This window comes from Camelus dromedarius, chromosome 1 (genome assembly GCF_036321535.1).
Source record: "Camelus dromedarius isolate mCamDro1 chromosome 1, mCamDro1.pat, whole genome shotgun sequence".
Classification (NCBI taxonomy): Eukaryota; Metazoa; Chordata; class Mammalia; order Artiodactyla; family Camelidae; genus Camelus; species Camelus dromedarius.
Window position 1 is genome coordinate 39,728,536 of NC_087436.1, and position 20,692 is coordinate 39,749,227.

At 39.2% G+C, this 20,692-nt stretch overlaps 1 long non-coding RNA gene across 2 annotated transcripts in view; it reads left to right on the forward strand.

The window, feature by feature from the left end:
* The window catches only part of LOC105093636 (uncharacterized), a 697,614-nt gene that overhangs the window by 209,227 nt on the left and 467,695 nt on the right, over nucleotides 1-20,692 (forward strand). For both annotated transcript variants that reach the window (XR_010377608.1, XR_010377607.1), the window contains 2 exons: nucleotides 709-829; nucleotides 9,499-9,592. This is a non-coding gene — a long non-coding RNA (uncharacterized LOC105093636). The remainder of the gene's footprint in view (nucleotides 1-708; nucleotides 830-9,498; nucleotides 9,593-20,692) is intronic.

A 20,692-nucleotide genomic window follows, 5' to 3' on the forward strand; every position in this document is an offset into this window, starting at 1 on the left:
TGTGTCCATTTAGTTGATCAATTCTGATGCTGTATATCATGTAGGAAAAAAACCCTTTATAAATGACTGTGTTTCTTATTGAATTAACTCTAACAATTACTGCTGTAATAAAAAGCATGTCCCCTTGGGGGCTTAGAGTAGGTCTGGTCATTTTGAATTTGATAAAAAGTAAATTTGTAAAGGTCTTCCATGAGCAAAAGGGTGTTCTGTGTGCATTAATGACCTAAAGCTGTGAAAAGAGCCCAATGGTAGCTCAATTAGTTTCAGCTGTGGGTAATAAAAAAGGCCTAAAAATAGTGGCTTCAGCTAATGGATGCATGTTTCTTAGTGATAGACATGGAAAAAAAGCTGGGTGATCTAGCTCTAGAGTGACAACCCAACAGTATTGTGGACCCAGCTCCTTCTCTTTTTTTCCCTTTTTTTCTCTTTTTTGTAACTTCATCCTAAAGTTACCTCATGGTAAGTAAATGTGCAGTGAAGGTCCTCTCAGTGGGGGAAGAGGGGGTGCTTGCTCACTGTGCTTTAAGGGGTGACACTGTGGGCTTGGGGGGCTCAAGTCCTGCACATTTCAAAGGAAGGACTGGCCCTTGACTGGCTTCTGGGCAATTATAACCTTTGAGTCCTCAGAATATTCCACCCAATAAGAGTGTCCCTGAGCGTTTATGGTCATAATGTGATTTATGGTGAACACCTGGTTTTGTTCCCTAGGACCCTGGGCTGCACTATCAGTTTGCCCTCTGTCAGGGCTGGACACTGAGTCGCCAAGGTCAGTTGCATGGATGTTCCCAGCCTACGGTGACCGATTCCCAGCAAAACCTTGGACACTCAGGTGAGCTTCTCTGCTTGACGACACTTGATACTTGTCACACCTCATTGCTGGGAGAGTGAGGTGCTGTGTACGAAACTCTTGGGAGAGGATGCCTGGGAACTCATGTCTGGTTTCTCCTGGACGCCGCCCCCCCGCCCCCCCCCCCATGCGTCTTTCTCTTCTACTGTTCCTATTCTGTGTCCTTTTGTTGTATAAACCATGCCATGAATATAACAGCTTTTCTAGGTCCCGTGAGTCCTGCTGGCAAATCATCCAGTGGTCTTGGGGGCTCCTGACGCGGCAGGTAATTACTATTACATCTGTGCCACAGATCGTAGGAAGAAGTCCATGACTTTTCCAATAAGAATACTTCCTGATTGTTGAACACAATATTTCCGTTTATGTATTATTGGCTAACAGCTGGTTACAAGGCCCCAGTAGCTTTAATCCTCTATAGTTCGGCAGTAGCGTGTTCATGCAAAACTTAGATTCTTGTCACTGAACTAAAAGGGGAGAGTGGATACTAAGAAGCAACCAGCAGTCTCTTCAGCAAGTGGACTACATTTGCTGTATAAGAAAAATATACTTTCCAGCTACTTTGGTGTTTTCTCAGTTTTTTAACTTCTACTTTTCCTATTTAATATCTCACAGTTTTAATTGACAATTCAATTGACAAATTGACAAAATTGATTTACTTATAGCTATCAAAATCTTCATTGAAAATTTGGTGTTTTAATGTAGATTTTTCTGTTCTCCTTATTTATTTCCTTTTATTTGGTATATCCATGCTGTAAGCTTTACTCAGGCCTGTGAACTAAATTAATGAGGCACTGCTAAGGGAGATAATGACACATGATGAAGACAAAGTGTTGGGCAAGAATTTAGCTGCTTTCTTTGAACCAAAATGAAATAGTTTTGTGCTTTATCCATCTATTGTCTGTCCATGTCTCTATGTATTTATTTTCTTGTCTATCAGCTCATGGAGCTGACTTTATGGTCACATTCCTCACCAATTCAGGGCTGTTCTTATACGTTTTCCTTAGAGCTAACGCATTCTTTCTTTGGCCTTGATGTGGGTCCTGTGACGCCACATCTCTGCACTCTCCCATGTAGCAATCTAAGATGGTCTCTTTTCTCCTCCTCTCTCCTTTTTGAATCTATTTCCCTGTTTCCCACCACTGCTGTATTAGACAGGTTGGCTAAGAGAGAAACTGCCTGAGAGAAACTGCCTCACAGCCCCTGCGCAGGGAGGAGGTCTAAGTCATTCTAGAGATGGAGGTGACCACAGTCTGTATCATGTGGCCCCCTCCAGTCTTCACCGAGAGCTCTGAGCTGGAGTGGGTACCTGACCAACCCATAGGCTTACCCAGCAGGTGATTTGACACAAAAATTTTGCCCAAGTAAGGATCGGCTGAGCAAATTAGACTCTTTCTCCTGTGAATTTAAACTGGAAATATGGACCAGGAGATTAGGTAGTTGAAGCAGAAGTTGAACAAAACATTCAGAGAAAGTGGTAGGACAGGAAGGCCATGAGGAAATAAGTAAAAAGTAAGGGTGCTGTTGCTGATAGTTTGTGAAAGGAGGAAAAACAGAGACAGACAGGAGCTGAATATCATGCAAGCAGAGAGCAATAACTTCTGCCACCCAGATAAAAAAGGAAAGCCACTCATTCCCTAGAAGCCACTCATTCCCTAGAATCTCCACTTCTGGGTTCCAGTCTCTGTGAGGTTTTACGCCCCAGGATTGCCTTGAGATTCCCGTGGTCCTCATGTGAACGTTTATCTTCGTGATAAACTTCTGGTTACTTGAGGTAATCCTGTATGAACCCAACTCACATCAGTTTTTACCATTTTATTTTTTATCATGATTCTCCCTCCTTTATCCTCAAATGGTTATTGCTAGTTCTGAACTCAAATCTTCTCCTTTAGTTCTTCACAATTTAGCTCTCACACTGTAGGGCTCACGATTCTATTCTCGCGAGAGTTCCCTTTTACTCTCAGCATGGTCAGGCACTCTTTATCTCTGTATCTCTACAAGGACTCACAATTTATATTGATGTGTTAAAGCAAACCCTCACTGGCTGCCATTAAACATTTAAACCAACCCCACCTTCCCTGACCCCTCGTTGCCTCACATTTTTATTTTAAGGCACACTACCCAAAATGGGGAGTATTCCCCATACTTCACGATCTCCTGGAGGAGTAAGACCAGTTCCCTTCCTCCCTTCCTCCCTTCCTCCCCCTCTCTATCTCTCTCTCTCCATATAAACAGATAAGTTTATATAACCTCTACAAAACTACAGCTGTCATGTGGTTTATAAATAAGATCTTGGATGCTGGAGTGACTCACTGTGCTAAGTGATATGCAGACACATTAACAAAATGTGTGTGTCAAGGGATTTACATTTTCATTTCTAAAAACTTTTCTTATGACACTGTCCCTAAGCCAGTGGTTTTCAACAGTTCTTAAATGGTTGAGCCACTTTTTTTCCAAATGTGAAATCCCAGTGTATAAAACATACAGAGAGGAGCAGCTCTGCTGTGAACTGGAGTGAAATCCCTAAGACTCCCTGTTTCAATAGCTTCCTGCCAAATCCCTGCTAGCTGCTCTTTAAGGTGCCTTCTCTGAGCCATACAGCTCTTTGGAGGGTGGTTTGAAAACCATTTCCCTGACATTTGAGGCCTAAAAACAAAGGCTATGTGGTGTTACCTGCTGGAAGTGAATGGAATAGTTTACCACTATCCAGGCTCAAACTTCTCTTCAGCCCTGGGGAGCCCTGTGTCTCACACTCTCCAAGAAAGGTATTTCCCCCTTGTCCACTCCTGACTTGCCCATCATCTTCTACATCTGATTAGACCATTCTCACAGCTCTATGGATGATTCTAATGGACCTTTCATTTGCTTCTTGAGGAAATATAGTACCTTGTTCTAAAGCATCGTTGTGTTTTTCCCTCAGAGCATACTGGACTGCTTAACCAGCTCCCCAACATCGCCATCCCATCAGAGCTAGAATATGTACCCCTGAGCAGTAGTGCTGAGCCTCGGGTTTCTGTGATGTCAGATGCAATAGGAGTCTACCGAGACAACTAAGAGGCACTGAACAGCAGGGGCACCTGGAGGAGGTGACTTAGTTGGTGTCCCACCTCTGCAGACTGCTTGGATTTCAGTGAGCCATCGCTGAGTCTCTGCTTTGCACCAGGATCAGTATGGGCAGGGGATGCCCTGCAGAGCCCTCATCTCTGAGGGATTGCTGTAGCATTTGGCTGGGAAGATCTTCCTTATCACAAGGCTGGAGTACTTCGGGGTCTGACCTGTCTTGGGATGCTTCCCTCCTTTTCTCTCCTGCTGATACATCCTTTCCTCTTCCTTTTTTGTTATTTAAGCATAATATAAATAGCTCTTTCACTGTTTGAGTGACTTGCAGAGCTCTGTACCAGAAGGCAACTGTGAGTTCCCATCACAGCCTTCACATCTGATCTTCTCCTGCTCTGTCTTTGTGGGAAGTGATAGCAGAGCAACACCAGTTACTCGTGGGGAGTCCTAGGATTGTGAGTGGCAGTGTGTGAGCTTGCCCTTCATGGGGAACTTGGGAGAATAAATGGGAATCACTTGTGGGGCTGCTTGAAGGTCCAGGAGGTATTAGGGGATATGCCAAGGAATAAGGTTATGTTAATCTTGATAGAAGAGGATCTAAGGATGATGTTGTGACTGGTATAGTTTGCTGTGGAAGCAGGATGAAGTTACATAAGGATTGAAATGGAATATATACACATACATCTCACTGAATGCAATGCTTAGGACACTGATCACTCGGTGAATAGTAGTACTTGTGGTTGTTGTTGTTGTTGTTGTTGTTGTTGTTATTATGATTATTATAGTTTAACATCAACCTATGTCAGATTGACAATATGATATCAGATCTTTGCAAAGACTCGTTAATTTTGTCTTGCATTCTGCAGGTACATTACCAGCATAGTTTCAATAGTACACATCATAATAGGCTTTCAGACAGTTTTGTGGAGTGACTGAGTGAGATCCTAACCTTGGCATATTGTTTCCCAAGTGTGGATTCTGGCATGTCAAGGAATCCATGGACATCTATCACCATTAATGGAAAAAGAAAACAGAACAGCTTCCTGGAACTACTGTCATTTTAACTAAATTTTGGATTTGCTTTTGTCCCATGCTGTTTCAATGCCAGCTTTTATTGTTTTAGACCCTGCACTGGTAGAGGGGACTTCAGGACTGCTATGGGAAACGTCAAGAGGAGAGCTACAGATGTTTTCGGTCTGTGTTTATTAAGCATTGACAGCCACTTGAGGATGGCTCTTGGCGAATGTGTAGTTGCTGGAACACAACAGTTGCACCATATGCAAAGCATTGTGCCTCTGCCTGCCCTTTCTTTGCTTGCTAACAGTTTGGAGCCAATAGCTTAGAACACAATGGCTGTTAAAGCTGGGTTTACAGTTCAATAAAAGGGGAACATTTATCAGATGATAAACTTTTATAGTTCCTGTTCACGGTGTGGTTGGCAAAGGAATAATTAAAATCGACAACATATTCTATCTTTTTCTCTATTTTCTGTTAACTCAAGGCCACCTAAATGCTCCAATAAATCAGTCAGCTATGGGTTCAAAAAGTTTTCTTCCTACATTATAGGTATTCTTGCACTTTCTGGGGAAAGTTACAGAATATTTTTGCAGAACATCTAACTGTTCTCGATGCTACTGTTTTTCAGGGCCTCACTGCCTGTTTGAACGGAAGCAGTGAGCCTTTACAGGGCAAAGAACAATCAGAAAAACCATATCCTGTTGAGTTTTGCCTTGTGGTTATGGGGATGGAGGAAGAGACAGCTCTATAAGTAACTGTTTTGCCAACCACATTAGGAGAGGGGACCGATTCCTGTCTTTGGTCATTGCAAATGCATCCTGAATAGACAGCCCTAATATATTTATGCTGTTTTAATTTTCTGTGCAATTTCAGTTGTACAACATTGTTTGCCAGCTTTATATTTGGCTTCAGGTATTCAGTTCAAAAATAGCATAATTTACAAGTACATTCTGTTTTTTAACATTATCAAGCCCAGTTCTGCAAATACTTGTAAGCCTGATAAAATTACAAGGAAGGATGGGAGATTTTAAAGAAGAGCTTAATATATTGACACCCACAACATAAGTTTTGGTCATGAAATCTTGTCCCCACTTATGTATAAATTTAGTTAAGACTTGAATGCGGACCCTAGAAATAGTAGATGGTTTTCTTTAAAATGAAATAAGGATTTTTAAAAATTCCTTTTTAAAAACAAAATTATATTATAATGACTTGGCAATAGAAATTGGATGATTAGTGCTGGGATTTCAATTTTCATGCTGCCATTAACCTTGTTAGCCAAATAAATTAGGCTTTATCTAAATGATCCAAAAAAAGCTATGTGTAGAGTAAGATAATATTTTGCATGGTTCTCAATTCTATCATCATTATCCCTGGCTAATCTATAATAATTTGCTGAGCATTTGTTGTGTGTCTAGAACTGGAATATGAGGAGAACAAAAGAAATGGAGTATACGGTTTTATTGCCTGATAGAAATTCAAAGGGAAAAGATATTGAACATTTTGACTGGTGACTTTCAATAAATGCTGTCTGGTGAGGCTTCCAAGTGCTGTCCTGCTCTGACAGTCCTCATCAGTGCCCCCAACCCTCCCCAAACACACATCATATTCAAATAAAACCAGGGTCAGACATAACTTTACCCCTCAGCCCCCTGCTGGCCTTCCCATGTTCCAAATAATGAAGTCCAACAGCAGTTCTGAAGCTTTCTCTGATGCTGTTGTATTTTTTTGGTAACTGAAAACTTTGCTGGTTTTGTGCTTGTGTTTCCTTATGGAAGGAGGGATATCTCTGAAAGTTCTCCAGTCTCAGAATGATGAACTTTTTCCATATCTAGAGGAATGACCCCAAATAAGTGTTTTTGTTGACATAGTATAAGGAATTTTACCCAAAGAATAATTGTATGAATCTTATAAGTGCTTTTTCTGATTCTATGCTGGTAAATGACTTCTTAATACAAAATTAGGATATACTAAGAAAGGCAGGGCACTTGGAAACAGAGACTCACTCTTCTACCATCACCTTCAGGAAGAGCGGGTAATAACTCTAAATTGCCACATATTCCTGAGTAAGATACATGTCTTTAACAAGGGGTCTCTGAATGTAAAGGTGATGCACAATTGTCATTAATTGGAGAAGATATGGCTGCAAATCTCGAAAACCAAGCACTTCATCTGAAAAGCTAAGTGTTATTTCAGATGAGAACAATGTAAACATTTCAAAGCCATAAAATGTTGATAAATTACATAAAATCTCTTGTTAGAATAATACTACCAACAAAGTCAGAAGATAAATGGCAAACTAGGAGAAAATATTTGGAAATAAATGAGAAAGACCTAATTAAAAATATATATAGAAAGCTCCTACAAGTCCATTAAAGGCAATTAAAACATGAGGAAATCACATGGCCAGATTTTATAGAAAATAATAAAAATTATTTTTAAGACAAGACATTCAACTTTACACATAATAAATATGTGAATTAATAATAAATCAAAGCCGCTTTTTCACCTATCAAATTCATAAAGTTGTTAGTAACAAAATTGGTAAATATATTGGCGGGAGATTTACTCTTTTATTGATGGGAGTGTGAGGTAGTTAAAGCTCTATGGAGAAATACTTGACGGTATCTATTAAAATCTAAAATGTATATCTCCTTTTACCCAGCAAGTCTGCTTGGAGATTTAGTCTTACAGTGTGTCTCACAATGTATGTGCAAATACTAACTTCATTAACTAAAGACTTTTTGATACTGCCAAAGATTGGAAACCATCTAAATGCCAAAGTAGATCATAGGTTAAATAAACTGTGGAACACTATAATGTGGAGGCTTGAGCCATCATTAAATGGTAACAAAACAGTTCTATCTCTGCTATATGGAATGAGCTTTAAAATCTATGGTAATGAAAAAAAGTTAGGCATAGAACAAGATGCATAATATGTGTGCTATTTAAAAAATAATACATGTATATATTAGCATAGGAATATAACTAGAAGAATACACTAAAACTGATAACATTTATTGCTCTGGCAGCATGGAAAGAAAGACGAGAAGACAGGATGGGGAGACAGATTTATTTTTTTCTCTGTATCTTTTTCATGCTTCCAGAGCAAATGGGGTTGTGTGAACCAGTATTTACCGACCTTTGAATACAGTATTATTTATAACACTATTATTATGTAATTTAGAAATCATATTCACACAGATAGTATCCTATCTGTTTTTCAGATAAGGAATGAGAAACTAAGAAAATTTAAATAAGTTGCACAGGGTCAAAAAGCTTGTTGGAATCAGAATCAGGAAGCGATTCCTAAAGGCATTGGCTGTGAGCAGGCACAGTTGTCCTTCATGGCTCCGTCCAGTGTTAGTTAAATCATGTCTTTTAGTTATTGCCATACCTCTTAAAATTCCTTAGCATGGCTTTCCCATCCAATGGCACATGTTTAACTTTGATGATATCAAAGTATGAGACTACCACTTAATATCTGGAAACACATACATGCATACACACACACACACACACACACACACACACACACTGCTGAATTTATAGCTTACTTAAGTAAGGGAGATCTGTGCTATTTAGCTACATCCTCTCTGGGCATAATATTGGACTTATTCTATACAAGGCTTCTGGGGAATATTGAAGCAGGGAGTGAGTGGGGTTTCAAAGATGGGTTGATGTCAGCAATAGAAATGTGGTTACTTGAGTAAGCGCATAATCGATAAACTGGCTTTTAGAAGCTTGTTCATTGGGGTGAACCTACACCTAATTGTCTGACTTTCAAAAGAGAACTGTCACTGATTATTTGGATTATACAAGTGTGTTCACCAAAGCAAGTTAACACTGGTTGATTAAATTGAATTAAAACCAGTTCTGGCGGCTATCTGTTGTCATGGCTACAACATAATCAGATTTTTCCTTGGTATATAGGAACTTTAAAATTTTCTATTCTCCATGATTTTAGATATTTCTTATTCTGAGTGGCCTATCTAGTTGACCTTCTCATTTCCAGAGGACTCCTGCTCTTCAGTGCCATCCGAGTGTGTCTCCTGGGTCACTTAGTATATAGACAGTCATGGCTTGTTGCTCTAGTTCACCTCTGTTCATTTTCTTCTCTCATGTAAACGGTCTGTGTCAGAAGCAATGACATTTTAGGGTGTAATACTCTAAAATTATGACATTGGCCTAATCTTTATGTAGCCAGAATGCTTGCTGAACCTGGAGAGAATTAAGATTTCCTTGGCTCTATCTGAGGAATTTGTAATTACAGGCAATTAGAGGTCTATTTACAAGGCAGCTGATTATTTTGGCTGTGGTCGGAATTGAGAGGCTGATGCACAGGATCCTTGAGAAAGGACAGAAAACAACAATGGAGTCATTAAGAGTCAAGTCCACACTCCCTACACATTTTGTTGAGACCTTATTGGAGAAGCATAGGATGGAGCCCTGTTTTCATGGAAAATATTTTCAGATAAGAGGAGAAGTAGCACAAGAAGTTGACTGAGGTCATCCTGGCAGCAGAAATTGATAAATACAAGAGAAGGGCAGTTTCACCAGTGCCTTTCTGATTCTTGTAGATTGGTGGCTTTGGGACATGGAAGACAGCATCCTTGATGACTTCTCTAAGAAGGCAGCATCAGGAATTGCAGCATTGAGGCCCCCTTCAAACAGGTGAGAGACTAAAAGTTATTGCCAAGGAGAAGCGAAGACAAGAGAGGAAGGCAGGGAAGGTGTTATAAGGTATTATAGGTTAAAGGAGTTTGAGAGCACAGGTGACCTTTTACCTGTGGAGGCCTACAAAACACTAGGGGGTGCACTTTCAGGAAGGCTGGAGATTTTGTGGGTAAATGGGGTCAAAAACAGATTATTTGTATGGTTGTCACTTGTGTCATTGTATTTGTGTAATTGTTAGTGACTGTCATCTGCATTGAGTCCTAGGGACACTGAGGTTACATTTATTTAATGCTGACTAAAACCAATGTTGATCTTGTTATGATTTTGACTTTTTTTATTGCTTCAAGATGCATTAAGAACTTATTTCAGTTTCTGTGTATAGCCAGTTCATTGGTTCATTCATTAACCTAGTCATTGACTCATTCAGGTTTCAAACTAACATTTAATAGGTGCTCACAGTGATGAAAGGACAGTGTCTACACTCCTAACATGGTGTTTGTGATCTAGTTGGGAATCAGCAGTGACATTGACCATTAGAATATTTTGATGTGTATAATGGAGTTATATGCAGAGTAAAAATGTTGTGCAAAGAAACAGGAGCTCCAATCAGCTGGGCAGAGTCAGGGAAGTTCTCCCACAAAAGGCGAAAACTGAGTCATAAAAGAAGCGGTTGGTTTCGAGATGGTGATGGTTGGGGAGCATCCCAGGCAGAGGCACCTGCCAATGCCGATGAGATTTATCAGGGACCAACAGGTGGTTTAAAATTACTTGAGTATTTAGGGTACAAGTGAAGTGGTGAAAAATGATGTTGGATTAGTGTTAAGGACATGTGTAATGAAATGATCCTTTGGGCCACAGCACAGAGTTTATTATGGGAAGCAATTGAAAAAGGAGTAACAGGATTAAACTTGTATTAATGTAAACCACATTGATGACATTTTTTAATATTATAAATGTAAGTAATTGCATATGAGTATACATGTATTCTTTATTCTAGTTATCCATTTCTCTGTTTTTTCAAGCACTCTCCCTATCTTTTTTTTTTAATTCAATACTCAGTTCAACTTCCCATGAAACTGTCTCATAACTTTTTAAAAGTAAGGTAACAGATCCTAGGAAGGCATGTCAAGATGCCCTCATATGACAGCCAGTGTCATCTTCCAATCAAGGAGCAGCAGTCCTATTTAAACCAGACACACTAAAAGTACATCTGGAATCAGCAACTTGAGAAACATATTTGGAAAAGGCATTCTTCACAGAAGAATGGCCTTCTCTATTGTTCCGACAGAGCGTGTAGTTTCTGAGAGCTCATTAAATAAAAGCCCAACTCCACATTTTTGCCTCTGGGCACAGCCTTTTTCTTCTTTTTCCAGCTTCTCCTGTCCTCCTTAGTGATGTAATTTGCTTGGGAATCCTTGTATAAAGAAAGACATCTGTTTCCATTTTCTTCTTCCTGGAGAGAGGAACAGGATCCCTGTACATCATTGAATAGATCAGTATCATCATGAATGTTAGCACTTTCTGTGAGGCATAAGCCCAAAGACCAAGGAGAATCAGGGACTTGAAGACAAGAAGCAAAGTGCTTTCCTCACATCATAGGATGTTTTACCGCTGCTACTGCTCAATGTGAAAGGAATGCATTTTTTTTTCTTTTCTCTCCCTGCCTCCCTCTCTACCTTTCTTCTCTTTTCTTAATGTGCAGAGTTAGTAAAGAGACCTAGATATTTTGTTTCCCCTCAAAGTGTGAGTTTACATTTACACCTGGCTCTCTGCATCTGTTGGTTCTGCATCTGTGGCTTCAACAACCAGGGATCAAAAATGTTTTTAAAAAATTTATAAAGTTCCAACAAAACTTGAATTTGCTGCTCACAGGAAGCTAGTTACATAGCATTTACATTGTATTAGGTATTATAAGTAATCTAGAGATAAAGTACACAGGAGGACGTGCATAGGTTACATGCAAATATTATGCCGTTTTATATAACGCACTTGAGAGTCCTTGGATTTTGGTAATTGCAGGGGTCCTGGAACCAATCTCCCATAGAAACTGAGGGATGACTGTACATTCAAAATTAGAAAATTATAATTTTATTTTCTATAACATATTACAAGTAAAATGTGTCTCAAATGGTTTTGCAACTCAGAAGAGAGGTTTAAATCTAAAATTAAAGAAAATTATGCAGGGAGAGACAAAAAAATAATGCACGAGAAAAAAGAAATGGTATATTTTTGTCTCAAGCATCATGGTTAATTTAATTTTTTGTGATTCATTTTGGGTGAAGTACACTATGAATTATGAATATTCAGTTATAAGGGATGAATTAATTTACTATTACAAATGAATTATTTTCAAAACTATGCATAACTTCAGCTAGGTTAATGGTTTGATTAGTGGCTTGTGACTTTTTTTTCCTGCAAATTACTTAGTTCTATCAGCAGGCCTTGTGAAAGTTCCCTTGACACTATATATCAGTCTAACTCATAAATTTCATGAATAGCAGGTAAGAAATATATCCTCTTAAGCATGTTGCATAGATAATATTTAAATATATATATTAACAAATATTAATATTGTGTTTTGAAGAGAATGTTGATTTTTTAAAAAAAAATTTAGTTTGAATCTAACAGTTGAAAGCAACAAGGAAATCAGCATTTGCAAAGGCACATCATATACTAGGCCCCGTATAAAATATACATCATCTAATCCTTACACACATTCTAAATTAGCTGTTGTTTTCTCGGTTTCACAGATGAAGACGCCCAGGTTGAAAGAGGTTCATAGGTTTGGCACTGTTTGTAGAAAATCCAAGTATTGGCGCTTTGAATAAAATTCATACCTTCTTTTGGCTTCAAATCCATGCTCTTTGCAGACTGTTACATAAAAGTTTGGAGACTAATAACACTGTTCAGTAAATTAAATGTTTTGTGCCAAATTCAGATGACTTTTCATACTCCCAGAACTTGTTTCCCAGACAGGTTTATCCTACAGTATGATTCAGTCGTCGTCTTAAGTGGTCATTTTTTTCAAGACAGGGACTGTTTCCTTTGCTCAGCTTTGCCTGATTGACGTTGAAAACTGGTGAGATGCCCAGGAGCTCCTGATAGAGAAGGATTTCAGGATATAAGTAGACTCTGGAGAAGGAAAGAGAACAGGCCAACACTGTTAACCTTTATGGCTGGTGAGGCCAGTGACAAAATAGCTATGTCCCCCTCTTCCAAGTCCTGGCACACACGTGGTGGTTTGACTTATCAACTGCTATCTGATCAGACCCACATGTACATTTTAACTTAAGTTTTTGGCTGTGAGCTAAATGATTTTGGTGCATTGCTTCCAGAACAGAATTGTTCATCAATTCAGTGATTCAGGTAGTACTGCCTTGTGTACTTTTACTAGAAGTAAATAATATACAAATGAAAAGTTACTCCTTGAATTCTAGGCTTTTTTTCTCAGAAAAACAAAGACATTTTTATTTACAAGTCCTGCCTAATGATAGGTTTCATGGATAGTCCTTTAGAAGATCCTCCCCTAGTTCTTGTTTCTCAGTCTTGACACTGATATTTTGGGTTGAGTACTTCTTTGTTCATGCAGCTGTCCCGTGCATTGTAGGATGTATAAGAGCATCCCTGGGTTCTACACTGGAGGCCAATAACACCTCTCCCTTCAAGCTGTGACAATCAGAAATGTTTTCAGGCGTTGTCACAAATCCCCTGAGGGCCAACCACTTTGAGAACCACTGCCACAGGCTCCTTAAACTTTATTTCTGGTCAGTTTGGGTTAGGAAAGAGAAAGACAGTCTTGAAGATATAGAAGGGAAAATAAAGAAAAAAGTGAAATAAAGAAATAAAATTAGATGCAAGCTAGAAGGATTATTGCTAACATAACTAAACTGAAAACAATCTAAACAGTCATCAGCTGATAAATGGACAAGCAAATTGTGGTACCTCCATACAATGAGGATTTAGCAATAAATAGGAATGAACTACGGAGCCATGCAAAATGGTTTTGGATTTTTAATGAATTTCAGAAACACCGTGCTGAGTGAAAGAAACCAGATACAAAGGACTATACACTCTGTGATTCATTTATATGAAGTTCTAGGAAAGAGAGAATTCTAGTGGCAGGAAGCAGTGAAAGCCTGAAGCTAGGCATCGCGAGAGGGACTGACCTCAGAAGGGCATGAGGAATCTTTGGTGGTGATGAAAATGTCCTGTGTTTTGACTGTCGTGGTGGTTACATGACTGTATACATCACCAATATGCATGAAATGCATAATTAAAATGGGTTAATTTTACTGTATGTAAATTATACCTCAAGAAATCTGTTAAAAAATAGATGTGAAGACAGAGGAAGAGAATATACTCTAGAGGGTAGGATGGGGAAGCCATCTTCAGACTCATCTTTGTAAATAGTCTGTGACAGCTGACCTCATGGGAGGGGATGTGGATGCCCAGGGCTGCAGCTGACTGGCAGGTCTGATTTTTGTCTTGGGATTGTCCCCTGGCAGTCGCTATTTTTACACAGTGGTTTGTTCCAAGCGGGGCCAGTCAGAGTTGTCTCAGAGAAGATCTGGCGACCCCCAGATCCTGGGGACCTATCATCCAGGAACCCAGAGGCTCCTTTCAGAAACTATGAATAAACAAGAGGTAGGAGGTTTAAGGGGTCAGCACAGCACCCACATCAGGGAGTCAGCCAGGAGCCCCTCAGACCTGGGATGCCAAGCCAACTTGAGGAATGACCTTTTAGTGTTCAGTCACTAAGCAGATCTTCAATGTTTCTTTCCTCCTCAAATCACTTTGGGAGCTTTCAGCATAAAACAGTGTGAACTATCCATATGAGAACTTAATGCACACTTAGCCTAAACTTACTCACTTTTTCTAGGCAGTGGTAAGCAAATTGTAAGAAAAAAGCAAGAGAGCTTCTACCATGAAGTTAGAAGAAGGAAGGGCGCTTTCAAGGAGGGTTTAAAATTGGTTTTTGTTTTTTTTTATTTTTCAAAAAAGGCCTTAGCCCTGGACAGATCTGTGTGTAAATCCTGGCTCAGTCACTGTCTTGCTCAGAGGACTTGGGTCAATTACTTTGCTTTTTGAGTTAGAATTTCTTGGGATAGAAAATGGGTCAGTATATTTATTTACAGTTACTATGAGAATACTTAAATACCGTAATACTAAAATACTGTATTGTTGTAACAAACTGTCATAAACTTGGTGGCTTAAAAAACCAAAAACTTGATTCTCTCACAGTTCTGGAGAACAGAATTCCAAAAATCGAGGTGTTGGCAGGGCCACACTCCCTCTAGTGACAGAGAGGCTAGGGGAGAATCCATCTTGCTTCCTCCAGTTGTGGGTGGCTCTTAGGATTCCTGTGGCCGCATCATTCCAATTTCTGTTTCTGTCTTCACGTGGCCTCCCCCCCCCACCCTGTGTCTCTAATCTCCCTCTGCCTTGTATTCTTGTATCTGTTCTTGTATTGAGGGCCCTTCTTAATCCTTGCCTCATGATGATCTCATCTCAAAGTCCTTCGTGATATCGACAAAGACCCTTTTCCCAAGTAAGGTCAGATTCATAGGTTCTGAGCAGACACATCTTTTGGGTGGAGCGGGGGCAGAACTCAACCCCCTGCAAGTCCTTCTGGGGAGTGCACAGCGTCAGCACAGTACTCAGAGCTGTTATTATGCTCATGACCTTAGTGTGATGATTTCATCAGGGCTGAAACAAGGGCTTCTGTACTCATTGTGTGAATGCCTCAAATTTCGTGTAATTCTACGCCTGCAGGCACCATCCTGCATCAAGATGAATCATTGCTGAGCTTGATGAAAATTCTCTAATTAATTAGCCCTTTTTCTGATACTGTGACAATGTTTCTGTCTCCTTCCAGTCTTCTGTGTAGCTTCACTTCTCCCAGTAGGGGTGAACATTAGGCTGTACTGTCGTTATTTTCATTTTATATATTATTTTAATAAATATTTAGTGAACAATTATAATGAGAACAGAGAGTTCACAGTGTAAGATTGGATGATGTGTGAATTTACTCTGGATCCTGGAATGGAAGGAGTTAATCTGTTTAGGGTCTCTAGATACATTACCTTATTTGCTCCTTTACTGAGCCATAAGGTACCCGTTGTCACACCACTTTCCACACAGATTCACTTATTCAAGGTCACATAAGTGTATGAGCGATTTGACTGCCTTAAGGGACATCCCTACAAGTGGAACTATTACTATAATACATAGAATATATAAATAAGCTCATTATCCCACCCCTCTTTCCAACTCAGAAAATTTAATTATGTGCCCCTGAAACAATAGCTTTTGAAGCACTGATTCAAATGGATCTCTGCTTTGCTCAGCAGTAGGATTCCTCCCAGTAGCTTAAATAAGCTTCCAAGAAGCTCTTCCTCTCCCGTTTCATCGGTCTAATAACAATCTTTTCTCCCTCACTGTCCGTTTCTAGTGATACACAGGCTGGGTATTTTTTTTATAGATAACACAGCACAAGATCAAAACGCGCGCAAAGGAAATAAACGGCTCGGGGGGCGCATCCGTCGTCCGCGGGCGGCGGCGCGGCGGCCCCGGTGCCGTGGGCTTGACTGCGGGCCTGACGGGCGTCCTGCTTCCCGACGGCGGCCGCGGAGCGGCTTCGGGTGGTTAAATCTCAGTCTTTCTGTCAGGAAACTGCCATGACGTCTTTTCTCACAACTCCTCATGTCTCATTACAAGCCTCCTTTCTTCTCTGCAGAGTCCGCTCTGGCATTGCAAAGGAAAGTGCCCACGCGGCACATCTTGCTCTCAGACCCCTTACCTTTATATTTTAGATGACAGGATGCTTCATTTGCTCATTAACAAAGAAGCTGAAATAGTTCTGAAAATATTGAAGCTTGCACAGGCATTGCTACTACAAATATAAAGGCTTGAGGTTTTTGTCTCCCCAATAGATTATAAATACATGTCCTTGCTCTGTTTTCACTGATTTAATATTTTCTAAGCAAATATTAGAGTATTTCAGTAAGTAGCTTAGTGCTTGTTATGTAGTGGATTTGTACCGTCCATATAAATATACAAAAAAAGCACAGGAATTTTATCAACAAATTTATGTGTGATCCAGCAAAAGCATAGATTTATATTCACAGATAAATATTGTAAAATATATATATATACGTTCAGTTTGAGAATAAGAACAGGCTTTTGGATGGAGGTGATTTGTGAAAAAAACAAAAAACCAAAAACACCATGAAGGTTATGAATAACTTTGAGCTGGGAGTTGGCCTGAAGCACCGCATCTATGACTGGATTTATTTAAAGGAAAAAAAAAACCTCAAAACAGTCACAGAAATTGAAAAATGCATTTTCCGTCCTTTCTTCTATTTCACCTTCATTGCTTTCCTATTTTCATTGACAAATGGATGTGATGTTTTTATTAGATGAGTCAGTGCAGGAGTCAATGGAGCTGAATGTCAAGTTATCCTAGAAAAGAACAAGTATATACCACTTCAGGTTTTATTTCCTAGAAGCAGAGCCTGAGGCAGAAATTCGGCTACATGTATTTTGCTGAGGGAGTGGAGGTGTTCAGGAAAACCCTCTAAGGAAGTGGGAGGAGCAGGATAGAGGGGAGAGGACTGGGATATGGTCTCAGGTAAAGCCCAGTGTCGGCCCTGCCTGCAGCTGGCGAGCTCAGGAGTGGACCTCATCCCGCAGCCCTTCCCTTGAGGCAGTGGGGCTGGTGTATTATTATTCATTGCTGTCAGTTTGTGTGCGAGGCTGGAGGTTGAGCTGGGAGTATAATTTTCCTTATCTCCCATCATCTAAGTCCAATTCACTGCAGGAAGGGGCAGCTGTGAGCGGATAGGAGCCAACACTTACTCTTGGTAGCTAGAGATGAGTAGGCAGGCCCAGAAAATGGGGTTTGGACTGGCATGCTACTGTCACCTACATATAACTAACTAGGGTCTATCATTTTATAATAATGTGTGTGTATAGTAATTTGGCTGGAAAGGACCCCATACCTTCATATATAGGCTAAAACTTTGCCTTTTTGAATTCGTTCTATGAGCCAATGAACTCACTGTTGTTTAAAGTGCTGACATCTGGGGGTAGGTAATACTGCACACTCTTCATCTCACTTTTGTATTTATGAATAGATGATTGTTCTTTTAAGAGCTTGATACATTTAGTTGGAGGAAATGGATTTGAATAACACATAAGAAATAACTTCAATTCAAACTGAAGATACGGGCATGAAAGATAATACCGTGGCAGTTTAGGCAGTCAAAGGGATGGAACTGGCGAGGTACTGGCAGCAGCCTCCTTGCTTTGGGTCAGGCGGTGCTTTGTCTGGCTAAGTGAAAAGACCTGCACGTCATCATGAAGTTGTAGGTCAGTTTGTAGCTTATTATTAGTTACATTATTTTTTTTCAATTCCACATGTAATTAATTCAGACTGGATTATTGTACGTTTAATTGGTGTTAGATTTCTCAAAGACATTTAGCAAGTGTAGGTTGGAGGAAGCAGGTTTTCCCTCAACCCTTTCAGTATATCGCTAATATTTCAGTCTAATTTAGGTCGACATTTACATTAGTTGAACTACACATAGTCAGTGTCAGCTGTAAAGAGAGTATCTACAACTATGTATACATGGATTTTGGGGAGTGTTTCCCTTTCTTTCATAAACTTCCCAAAATTAAAATCTTTTAAGTTGATCAAAGAAAATATGTGAAACATTCCATAATAAAAACTTAAAAAAATGAAGATGGGGTAATGTATTTAGGTTGGCTCCAATTTTTATTATTATTGTTAATAATAATGCAATAGATGTGCTTATACACCAGCCTTTCCCCATTGTTTCTGATAATTGTATCCTTTTTGCCAAAGAGTACATCAGTTATTTTTATTTACTGTCTCTTGTTTCAGAGCTTCTAGGAATAAACTGCAATGAAAAGAGCACACTTAAATATTAACCATTTATTTACAGTGAAATTCATCTATTGTTGCTATGTGTGATTATGTATGTGGTATTAAGTTCAGGAATAAAATGAATGGAACAGTTTTACACAATTTTCTAGGCTCTAGAAGTGATTACATTTTTAAAGAGTTTTCTGCTACTCAAAAATTTAAAAGAATTTGTTTAAATTACTATCTATGTTCACAGCTGTGTTTAGAAGTAAACTTTTAAGGTACATTATTATATTTCAGTTTATTCCATAATTTATTTTTCATCTGTTTAGATTCCTGATTAAATCAGTTTTAGAACTTTTCTTTTTTCCTATCAAAATGTCTATTATATTAGAATTTTCAAGTTTATCATACAACTGTGCATTATGTTCTTGTGAAAAATAAGCAACAAATCTTTAATCAATCTCAAACTCTCATTTGATATCATCCATCCTCTTTCTCATTCTCAGCTTTGTTAATTCTTTCTTTCTCTTTCTCTCATAATTTTTTATTCAATTCCTTCTGCCTCAATGATTTCAGGATTAAAAGAAAATTAATGTTTAAACAAAAACTTACCAGGTTAGGTCCAAGCTTTTTGTATCATTGAAATTTTCTGGAATCCAGCAAGCCTTTTTGGTTTGAAGAATCTGACTTTTCTTTAGATGAGAAAATTTTCATTTTATTATATTTTTGAGTATTATTCTTCTATTAACACATTATTTCTAGCTTAAAATCATTTCTTGCTTATGTTTGTTTTTGTTTTTTCTCTTTGTATTCTGAGCAACTTTTGTGTTTCTGTCTTTCTCCGTAGCAATTCAATTTTAGGCTGTGTTTTTTGTTTTTTTCAGCCTTCAATGATCATTTAAATTGTTACTGAATTTTAAATTCCCTTTTTTTATTCTTCATGCAATTCTACTTTTATCCATGATTTTTTTTCTTGTATTATCCTTAAGGCTAAGCTTCTTGAATTTTATTAAAACTGTTTCTTGCTTTAAAAAATGTCAAGGATGCCAGGCAAATCTTTCCTAAAAAAACTTTTTTTCATACACTTCTTGAGGGAAGTCATTTTCACAGACGTGATTTTCTTTTTCACCTGTGTCTTTAGGACAATGTTCCTTGCTGTTATGCTTAGCAGTTTTTACATTCCTTCTTTTTCTCCCTTATTACTCATCCTGAAAGTGAGCGCTACCCAAACTTAGCATTGACGGGCAAGGTAGATGATGTGTTCTTAGCCTTCCAGGTAATCACTTGGTTAACAGCAGCCCCACCTTCCTGACCTCATTCTGAAAATCAGGTTAATGGCCCTTTTTCTGTTTAATATGCAACACTTAGTAGGCATTTCTCTACTTAGTGTATTGAAAGTGGGTTGTCCCCTCCCAGCAATGTTGGGGTTCTCCGACTTGCTCAGAGAGTTAGGGAGCTCACGTGTCTGCGTTCTCCAGCCTGCTCTGCTCTAGGCGCTTGTTTGTTCTGTGCCCCTGTTTATACCTTCCCTTGGGATCTCCAGGTCTCAGAATTTGATAAAATTTTGTCCTTCTCCTTTTCCCTTTTGCTGGACAACTGGAAGTAGTATATGTGGTGACAAGGTCGAAGTTACCTAACTCCTAGGAACTCCTAGAATTCCGTGTACTCCCAGAAAACAGTAACAACAAGAGATATTCCCCCACCCTTTTGTGATCTGGGAAATGGCTCACTGTGAAGAACCACTCTTCCCCATGTGGACTTAGGTAAGTCTCATAGATGCCCTCTTAATTACCTATGACAAAGCCAGATACAGACCCCCCAAATTTGCATTCTTTGCTTTGTTGGCCTTAAAGAAATGGACTGCCAGATATTTCTCCAGCAAAGACAGGTTTATTTGGGATCAGCAGGTAATTGCAATTCGGGGTCTACAACCGTGGCACACCCCCTATAAGTCTTGCAAGGCAAAGGAAGAAAAGTGCTACTTTTGAAGGGAGGAAGAGGAAGTTGGGTGGGCTAGAGTAAACAAAGGGTCCTTGGCTTTTCATTGGCTGAGTACCTGCCAGGAAAGAGGAGGAGGATTTCTTCTTCCAGTTGGACTTGGGTATCTTTGCAGGGTGTGAGAGCTCCCCCTTCTGGTCTCCCAACTCTAATTGTGGTTTCTGTTTTTAAATTTTTAACACCTTCATAAATGATTGGCCGAATTATTT